Source organism: Tetrao urogallus (genome assembly GCF_951394365.1).
Source record: "Tetrao urogallus genome assembly, chromosome: 7".
NCBI lineage: Eukaryota > Metazoa > Chordata > Aves > Galliformes > Phasianidae > Tetrao > Tetrao urogallus.
The window spans coordinates 561,161-571,794 of NC_136820.1; positions in this window are offsets into that span (position 1 = coordinate 561,161).

Sequence of the window (10,634 nt, forward strand, 5' to 3'; positions counted from 1 at the left end):
CTTCCACCTCCCCTTCACTTTTCTCTCTTTCTTTATAGGTCAAGAGCTAGCTATTATAGCTCTTAAGAACACTGAATGTCCGAGGGATGTTCAACATGCTCCTATCGCTATGTATCACAGATGTGTTTCATGTTACATTTAAGATTAAACAATTATTTAAGAATATCACACAGAGGTCTGCCCCAGGTGCAACAGCTCTGAGTGGCCTATACAACAGGTCCCTAGAGTGAGGAGAGTGGAGGACAACAGTGGACTACAGTGGCCTGGATGAAGTCACACCACTGAGTGCTCCTGTGACAGACAAGCTAGAACTTCAGTATCAACTGGAACCAAAGGCAGTCAGGTGATATTCCAAACTGACATTGCCAATGCATTTTTCTCAGTTCCTCTGGCAGCAGAGTGCAGGCCACTCTTTGCTTTTACTTGAAGGAATGTGTCCAGTACACCTGGAATTGACTGCCCCAGGGGTTGGAACACAGCCCTATCTTTTGTCGTGGGCTAATCCAGACACTGCACTGGAACAGGGTGAAGCTCCTGAATAACTGTAATACATTGATGGCATCGTTGTGTGCGGAACACAGCAGAGGAAGTTTTTGAGAATGAGAAGAAGGGAGGTCCCCTCCACACATGATGCAACTGATGGTACATGGAGGAACTGAGTTGTACTGATCGCACAGTTGGCTTCAACAGGGAATCGCAGGATTCCCTAGAATTGATTAAGGACTGGCCTGATGGCAAAGATTTTGGACTATCAGCAGACAAGAAGGTAATATGCTGAAGAGGCTCTGCAATACAACGGACTACCAGAAGATGAGAAGAAATACGCTCTCTTTAGTGATGGGTCCTGCCATGTTGTGGGAGAACATCAGAAGTGGAAGGCTGCTATATGCATTCCTATCTGACAAGCTGCAGAAGCTACTGAAGAAACCTCAGTTTTGCAATAGCCTGCTGAATTCCTCACACATTTACTCAGACTACAGAAGGCTTAAACAAAGCGATGATACATAACCATTAGAGAGGTAGTTTAGGTGGACTTGGTGAAGATGAGTACTTACTAATTTTCATAAACTGAAAATCTGGGAACATAAATTGTGTAATCTGTTAAAAAAAATGCATGCTTCTTAGTGTAATTGAATTCTTTAGTTAATTATTGCTTTATAATAAGAATATTCTTTGTATAAACTACTTTTTTTTATTTAGAAACCACTCCAGTAATCCAACTCCAGTATATACAATAAGAGTGTAACAAATGACATTCCATAAAACATAACAGATTTCTAACTAGTAACTGTAAAACAGTAGCGACAGCATTTCAAAGTGTACAGATTCTCTTTTCTGCTGGCAGTGAAAAAGATCTAATTAAAATGAATAGCAATGATGTTTGCCCAGCATGTGATTTGACATATTATAAATTCATTCATGTACTAATTGAGAATATTCTTTTCTTTTTTGTTTGCTTGTTTGTTTTGTTTTCAGAATTAATAATGAGGAAAGGGGAAAAAGATACAAAGTTATTTTTTTGCTTTTTCTTCAGTGCTGACAATTTTCACATTAATGAATTACACAGTCACTTTAAAAAAATAGAACAAAACATATTTGAGGCTTTTTCATATTTTTCTCATCAAAAATCAGCTGCAATTATGATAAAAAAGGCTATAGTTTCAAACCAGACTTTCCCCAAAGTACTGGGAATCATAAAATACCTCAAAGCATTAAGGACTACTCTTGATATTTTCATTGATTTATGACTAGAAGTTACAAAAAAGTTTCTCACATTAGCTGAGGAAAGACAGAAGGTTCTGAAGATAGAAATCTGAACCAGGACCACTCTTACTGTATTTTCTTCAGTGTTTATTTTTTCTTCTCCTAATTACAGTGCCTTATTCAGCCTAGTCCTAGCATTTCCTGCTGCAGCTGTGTACAAAACAGACCTCAGGGAAGTTGCCCAGTCTTCTCATGCAGCCTAACTAACCTGACTAGCAACTCACTGTTACTGACATCTAGTGTGTAATTACTTCACGGTTTATTATAAAGTGCTTTCAGGTATTAAATTGAAAGGCACTTTAGGAATGAAGTGGTGCTGAGAGTTATCATTATGCATTTATTTTGTAAATCTCAGAAAGAAAAGATTTGTTTACAGCTTCAGCATTTTTTGACCAACCTGTAGTTTAAATTAGACCTCAGAGCTCCATTCAGCTGTAATTTCTCCTGACTCCTAATTTATGTTATTCTACTCTCAGGCTTAGAAAGAAAAAATGATTCCACCAGAGGAAATGTACCTTAAAAATACACTTCCAGGGGAAACGTGTTGGTTAACCAACACAGGGAGTTGTGGAATTCAAACTCATCACATTTGTGTTCCTATTATAGGAACACAATGTATGTTCCTATACAGACCCCAGCAAAGGTAAAGTCTTCAGAAGCTGAGGACTGTCTGTGACTGATCTCACTAAAGTTAACTTCAACTTCAGGGCATAAACAATGTGCATCACTATGAAGATCACTGTGATTCCTGATTTGCTTCAAAATTTCTGTTGGGAGAAGTGGATCATCATCTCAGCACCCAACTCTGAATTCAACTGCACACCTTAAAATAGGAATAATCAAACAAATCAACAGACAAAGCTCCCTTTAATAGGGTAATGTGAAATAGGCACACCATAAGAAAAAAGAAAAAAAAAAACAGCTCTGATTTTGGAGCCTGGAGAAGGGGATCTGAGGAAACATTTACATAATCTAGAGTACGGGGCAAATCTTCAAAAGGACAGACACACTGCTTGTGACCTACTGTAGATGATGCAGCCTTGGAATTCACATATCTGAACTGATCACCAATGGCTGTGACCTGAATTACAGCATTCTCAAACTCCCTTGAATAAAAAGTTTCTGAAATATCTTCTACTTTTTGTTGCCTCCATGACATTATTTATCCAAGGAAATGCTGCTTTGGCATTTCATTTTAAATTGCTTCTGCCCCTTGTCTCTACAGCTTCTACCTATCAGAAAGTGAAAATATCAAATTTGGTTCTTTATTTGTTAGCAGAATTACTGGTACTATTGGTTTATTTCTCCACTAGTTGCAAAGTTACAGATGTACCATCTCCAAACTAGTGCATAAACATACATCTAACTACACACATATATATAATAGAATCATGGAATCATAGAATGGCCTGGGTTGAAAAGAACCACAGTGCTCACCCAGTTCCAACCTCCTGCTGTGTGCAGGTCACCAACCAGCTGACCAGGCTGCCCAGAGCCACATCCAGCCTGGCCTTGAATGCCTGCAGGGATGGGGCATCCACAGCCTCCTTGGGCAACTTGTACCAGTGCGTCACCACCCTCTGGGTGAAATGTAATTATTTTATTTTCAATAGAATAGCATCGAAACCCGGAATCAGAGAATTGTTGGGGTTGGGAGGAACTTCTGGTGATCATCTAGTCCGATTTCCCTACCAAAGCAGGATATGTGCCAGTTTAAAGTTTCTGCTGTAAACGATACATCAGCTTTATTACATGTACTTTCTAACATATGTACACATAGCTACTTGAAAATATGTACACATAAATACATCATGCATAAAATTTTCAATTAGGTAATCTAATATGTACAGGTATTATTTTTATTCCTTTGTAGAAGGAACCTCAGGAGACTAATGGAAGAAGTCATATGTCTAAAAACCCACTAAAATCTGGTTTCTTCTTTATTGTGAGACATCGTTAAATAATGTTATATATTTCCCACCATTTATCTGATGTAAAGGTACATTGTAGTTGCCCTTGTGTAGGCACTTCTAACAGAACTGTTAAGGTTCATATGAATGAAAGAGGCAGCACCAGAAAGGGTAGGATAAAATGAGAAGTGGATTAAAACCAAGGATCACAGTCCCTGTAAGGTTCTAGACTGTACAAAAAGGTGCATCCAAAACCCACACATAATTACCAGTCCGAGGTGAAGGTAGGATATGAAATTGTGGTGATTCAGTATTACAGCATCCTCTTCCCTCTGTGAAGCTACAGTTAAGATTGGCCAAATCAATCATACTTCATGGTGCTTGTGAGACTGGGTGAGAGTAAAATAAGTTATTTTCAAAAATGAAATCACCTTTCATTGCTTAGTGCCACACTGAGCCTTGCGACCTGGCTTTTAAAATGCTGCAACTTTAATTGCTGTGAAGTCTGGTCACTGGAAGAAAAAAAAAAGTCAAAACATTTTTTCTTAGCCTTCTGCATAATTATGCCAGTGTATTTTTGATCATTTTGTCCCTGCAATTTAAGTTTTCAAGCCTTTCAAGTTTCTGAGCAGTTATGGTTTCTCTCAGAATAAGGCTACAGACCCCTGAAGACACCAGGGAGTTATATTAAATTGGTATCGTTTTAAAAGTCTGTTCTAGCTGACAAATAAATTGAGTTCAGAGTGTTTCCTTGTCAGGACACTGTTTCAGAAATAACCTAATCTTGCAATCTCAGCTCTGCTCTAGCTTTAAAACCTGCTATATCAATGAGGTTCACCTAATTCTGCCATTTAAATGTTGTCATTACTCTGAGCTAGGTGAGAAAGTGTCGTATCTTTTTTGTTTGTTTATTTAAACTCCATCCAGGTCAGAATATTTCTCACTTCATTTAATTCCTCATTGCAGTTGAAAGATTTTTGTGTATAATCATTGGCTGGTTAAGCGGGAAAAATTATTTTTGTCTTCTGCAATTTGTTATGCTGTTTATCTCCCAGACAAAGGAAACCAAGAAAAAAAGAAAAAAAAAAAAAAGAAAAAAGAAATGTTACATAAAGGAGGTTTTATTTATGTGCTATTTATCTAACATACACCTTCTTGACAATGCCAAAGTGGCAAGAAAAATAAATTTTAAAGCAGCCTTCAGAGAGGTTTTCTCAGAGATACTTAATAGAAGGGCTGGTGAGTTATATGCAAAGTTTTTTGTTATTAGGAAAGAGAGAATTCATATTTCCTTTCACTTGGATTAGTCTAAAACATCTGTACCATGAAGGAAAAGAAGTTAAGAAAACCTGCAGCTTTACAAATAAACATTTTTGTCATGATCAAAATTAACATTCACATATTGGTTCGTAGCAAAAATTCTAAGTATCTACTTACTAAAACAATGCTTCTAAGATGTGCTGTAATATGAAGATTGCTTTAAGATTACTTTGAAAATAATGCCTCCTATTTATTTCTATGGGAACTATAACAGATACAAAGGGTACAATAACACTATTTGATGGAGAAAAACTTCAGCTACAAAGTACTCCTTTTCAACACCACCATTTGCTCTGCATTTTCACCAGTGATCCACAAGACCCCGCGTGCTGTGCTCACAAAAATCTGTACCACTGGAGGTGATCCACTGTCACTGTCACCACTGCTGAGACGGCACTACCCACCCCTCACTGTGCTCACATCCACTGCTGGTCTCCATAAACATTCAGCACGTGCTGATAAGTGTCAGTGTGTGCTGTATTTTCTGCAGGGAGGAATTTGGTGACAGAATTTTTCTTCACATGCACTTCCAGGTCAGAGGCCGTTTTCCAGACTGCCCTTCTGCTGCCATTTCACGCAGCAACAGCATGTAACAGAATATAGGTGGGAAGGTTCAACCTCTACTGCTCTACCATCAAGATCTGCATCTGATGTCGTGGACCAACATAATAACACAGGAAGCATTAGTTTCAGAGCAGCTCCTTGTAGAGTATAAAAAGTCTGTTCATTCAGTAAAAGAACTGAGTTACTGGTTTTGTAATATTGTCTTGAAAAAATACTTTCTATAAATGGCAGAGAAATCTCATAAGTTCAAAACAAGAATCTCTTTTGAGAGACTGATCTTTTCTGAAATAGATGAAGACAGGTGGCAATGCTCCTTAGCAATACATTTCTTTGTTCAGGGAACCATTCCTTTTCACCATATCTCTCCACTTCAGAAATTCATCCTCCAGGGAAGACAAAACAGTGTGTTTCATTTGGATTGCAGTCCTTCTCCAGTTAGCCCTCATTCCTCCTAAGGAAATTACCAATGTTCACCATAACCAAGGATAAGCATTTCATTTTTCTAGCACCTACTTTTCCTCTTTTGTATGAGTTTTTTGTTACAGTTTTTGCTTCAATTATTTTCAAAATCTTAAGGAATGCAGTTTTCAACTGGGATTTTTTTTCCCTCTATGAGGCTTGTAGTGATTGCAATTAAAAAAAAACAAAACAAACAAACAAAAAAAAAACACAAAAAACCCAAACCATCAGAATAATTTAAAATAAAGAGTAAAAGAGAACAGAAAGATGTGGACAAGAAAGAATCATTAGTCTTTAAAAAAAAAAAAAGAAAGTTACATTTTGTCTGAGTTTGATTAGCTTTCTGAAGTAGTAATGATGACCAGTTCAGAGCTGTCCCCTCAAAATTTCTTCCTTATTGTTTGAGACATTCTTTCTTTTTAGGAGCATTTGTGAATATCCCTAACCACTTATTCAGAATTCCATACAGCATAGTTTACTACTTAATACAACACATATACAATAAACTTCTCGTCCACAAGTGAAACTGCAGCTCAAAAATGCCAAGTTTACAGTCACCAAAAGCTAAACATTCTCATAACAAATATTATAAGTCTCATACTTCAAACAAGAAACAGGGTTCAAGGAGTGTATAAGTACAAGATCTACGGATCTTTTCATTTGTTGCCCAAATATTATCCTCATGAAAAGATATAATTACATCAGCAGCATTTGCAGGTTATAATAGAGGATGTAATAACAAGAGCTTAAACAAAATCAGACGTGAGCATTTGGGTAAACTATGTGAACGTCATGTATTCAGAGAACGGCTAGGCAATTTTTTCAAGGTTACTGAATCATGCTTCTGCATAGCACATTGCTTGGGTTCTAGACTTTATACTACATCAAGTAAGACTAAAGTGCATTACTGTTAAATTTCAGAAATTTCTCTTCTCATTAGGCAACTTAAATCTTTAGAGAGACTTACATTCAGAAAAAAATGTGACGCTTATCTCCTTCTTGAAGCATAGTCTCAAGACAAATGGGAGTCTTTGTACTGAAGGTTTATCTGAAGCCAGTCAATGTGAAAGATGCCAGGTAACATGCAGAATTATTTAATGCTACCCGAAAACTCCACACATATAGTGTAATTTTCATGAATAGCATGGAAATACAGGACTCAAACTTCCAAAGATGCAAGTTTCTGAGAGCCAAAATCTGGTTCTCAAATACTCATACTGCTGTTTCCATGGTCATTGTCTTGGCACATTAGAAGCAACACGTTGATTCATCTGTCGAAATGGTTACCCCATGAACTGCAGTTAAAGACCAGGAACAAGTAGAGATTTAAAAGGAGATGTTGATATATTTCTGAATCTTCCTATCTCACTCTATGCAAAGAAAGGGCTGACAATTCTGCTGGTCAAAGAAGCATTCATAAGTAGAGGTAAAAAGGGTGGTGGTAACTCTGATAAGAGCATAATCCAAAAGGAAAAGGCCATAGTTGATAGCTGATATATATATATTTGGGGTTGGGGGGAGGGGGTGAATACACACACACACATATATATGCTAATGCCTATATAGTCTTTTTTTACTATTGTTATAAATTTTCATATAACTTGGGATTTTATCAGGTCTTTGGAGAGCACACCAAATACATCTCTTTGAAATTTATGCATTTCTGAAATGGCTGCATGTATTTGCAGTTCCCCAGAAGCTATTTGTCAGCGTCTTAGCTGAGACTTCACTTAAGAGATTCTCAAATAAACTTTCTGTGTACTGAGAGTCTTTCAAGTTTTGGAGCTTAAAAAAATGCTGTGATTCATCCCTCCTCATTAGTGCCGCTATATTCCTATGCAGTTCACCTTCATTCTCCAGCTGGGTATTGAATTACTTTCAACACAATGTTTTTTGAGTAGATGAACAAATTTATTCTATTGAGCAAATCTGGCAAATTTGATGCAATTACTTTGTTAGTTATGTATAAACACAAAATGTTTTTACATATTTTATTCAGAAAATATCATTTATTCCATTGGAAAATATTTAATAATCTACCAGATTTTATTCCAGGTTTTTAGGCTTTTTTTTTCTTCCATTCTGAAAAAGTAATTTATATTCATAACAGAGGAAAAAAAAGTCCTGTGAAGAGAAAGCACGGATTTTTCTGAACTTTTCCAAAGAAGCTTCTTCACAAAGACTTGCAGCTGCTGGAATAAACACAAATTACATTTATGTCTTTCAATAGGTCAGAGTCACCATTCATAAGTCAAATTAGTTAAGATCTGCTTATCTGGTGTAAGATAATGAATTTTATATGAAGGCGTGAGCTACTGTTAGAAATCGGCATCAATATTGAGAAAACATTACAGCAAATACAGCTGGGCAGGCATGGTATCAAGACAAATCCTTTGTGCTCAAGTCTTTGGGGGATGTTCAGATACTGTTTTGGTTAGTGGGACAATTTAAAGATTTGTTTTCACTGCTTCTTTCAATGTAGCAATTAATTTCAAGGTAGCAACAACACAAAACAATAATTGCAAAACAATTGCTATCTCTGGGCTTCTTAAGTGCAAGTGAAGATTTTTTTAGAGTTTAGAAATCTAGAGGCGATGTAAACTGTCAGAAAATGAGAGCCAGATTTTCAGAAAAGTTTAGCTCTCATTAATGGCCTTTGGATACAGAATCATGGAATGGTAGGGATTGGAAGGGATCTCAAAAAATCATTGAGTACAACCCACCTGCTGCAGCAGGCTCTCTACAATAAGTTGCACATGTCAGTGTTCAAGATTATAACCAGGCTGAATTGCTCCAAATGAGGTTGGAAGTTACAGAGATGGAAGGATCCATTCTTTTCTGGATTTTTCAATTGTTGAATGGTGTTTTGCCAGCAAAACAGGATTGGTTTTTGCAGAAGACAACACAGAGAAACTGAAGCTCGCTCTCTATACGAGATGGACATAAATAAAAAGTAAATAGATCTAGGAATGAATATTAGAGCTCCTACTATAATTTCAGCAAGTTTTGAACACATTGCTGGGCACTGGGAAAATGACACTGGCACCACCTGGTTTTGTCAAAGGAGTGGAGACCTTGCAGAGAAGAATAAGAATTAGTATAAAAACTGAGCTTTGTGGTATTGAAGAATGGCAGTAATGACTGAGGGGACTGGTCTGTTATTTCAATTGTAAAATCTAATTCTTTCATGGAAAAAGGCAGCACTGATTAGGGAAAGGGACAGAAATAGCCTATCTGCAACATTTCTAAATTCAGACAAACCTGTGAAGAGACACTGGGCAAAGTTGATAGTCATGATTCATCCAAATAATATAAGCAGACGTTCGGAGAAGAAGAGTTATTGCAAATCCTTTGAATGTTATGTGTGGGTTTCTATTTTAGATAAAATGGCTTTTAAAATTATGCAGAATATACTTAATAAAATTGTATCTTATGTCAGAAAAGACATAGGGCCTCTTAATTAGAAATGTAAGAACAATGAGGACCTGAAACATTGCTTTTTAAAACTGTTTTAAACACGATCAAGCAAAATTTAGTCAAATACAGAAGGCCACTGTAATGACTGCATGCTCATTCAGCATCAGTACAGCCTTTTAATGAGTTCTTGGGCTACGGCTGGAGCATTAATTAATCCGTGTTGAAGAACATAATGATCAGTAAGACCAGCCTTACCGAAAGGTGCAGGTCCCTAAAATTTCCTTTTTTTTCCAGCCAGAGATAACCATAGCAATTAAGCAACCAACATTAGCATAGTAAAGCCTTTCAAGTGCTTGTGTACGATCTGTTAACTGAGCTCATTAGTGTCACTCAGGTATGCTGTCAGACAACTGGGCTGCCTCACTGCCCTTCACAGCAGCCCTGCAGAGGCAAAGCTGTTGTTTCTGTTCGTGATAGAGGCCTCTGTGGACGAAATAGGGATTCTTGTGCACTGTCACAGCATCACAGGTTTATTGACTCCTTCCTGTCCAAGGTATACACGACATCAAATAGAAATATTATCAATTAATGATTTTCTTTTTCTTTGGCTAGTCAGAGACTAGCAACAATTAAGTTTGAATCAACCACATGATGGGAGCTTATGAAATATATTTCACATTTATTGAGAGCCATTTTAGCATCGTTCTACCCATATTAACGATATGGGTGAATCATAAAAAAGAAGATTTGTAGAAGCTACAAAAAGACAAATGGAAGAATGGCAGTTGTTTATCCTGAAGACAAGCAGAAATAAAAGATTGTTGCAAAAAGGAATACATTGTTTTCCAAGACTGTGATGATGAGGACAAAATAGAATGGGCATAAACTGTCCCAAAGTACTTAAATGATACATCAGATTTTGAGACGTTTAAGGCTTCAGTATGATCACATCATCAGATTCATGCCAAGGCCGCTAGATGCCCACCCCCTCCTCCCTTTCCTTCCCCCCATCATAGATTTTCCCGCTTCCAATACCTTCTTTAAGACAGATGGCAGCCAATGTTCATGCTCTCTTTGAAGGGGTCTCATTATACCCAAGGCTCTGCAATTACATCTTCAAGCAGTTTGAACCACTCTTTCCCTTTTTCTGACACTGGCAAGAAGTTTCCACATAAATCATTGCTTCTCTATAAATACTTT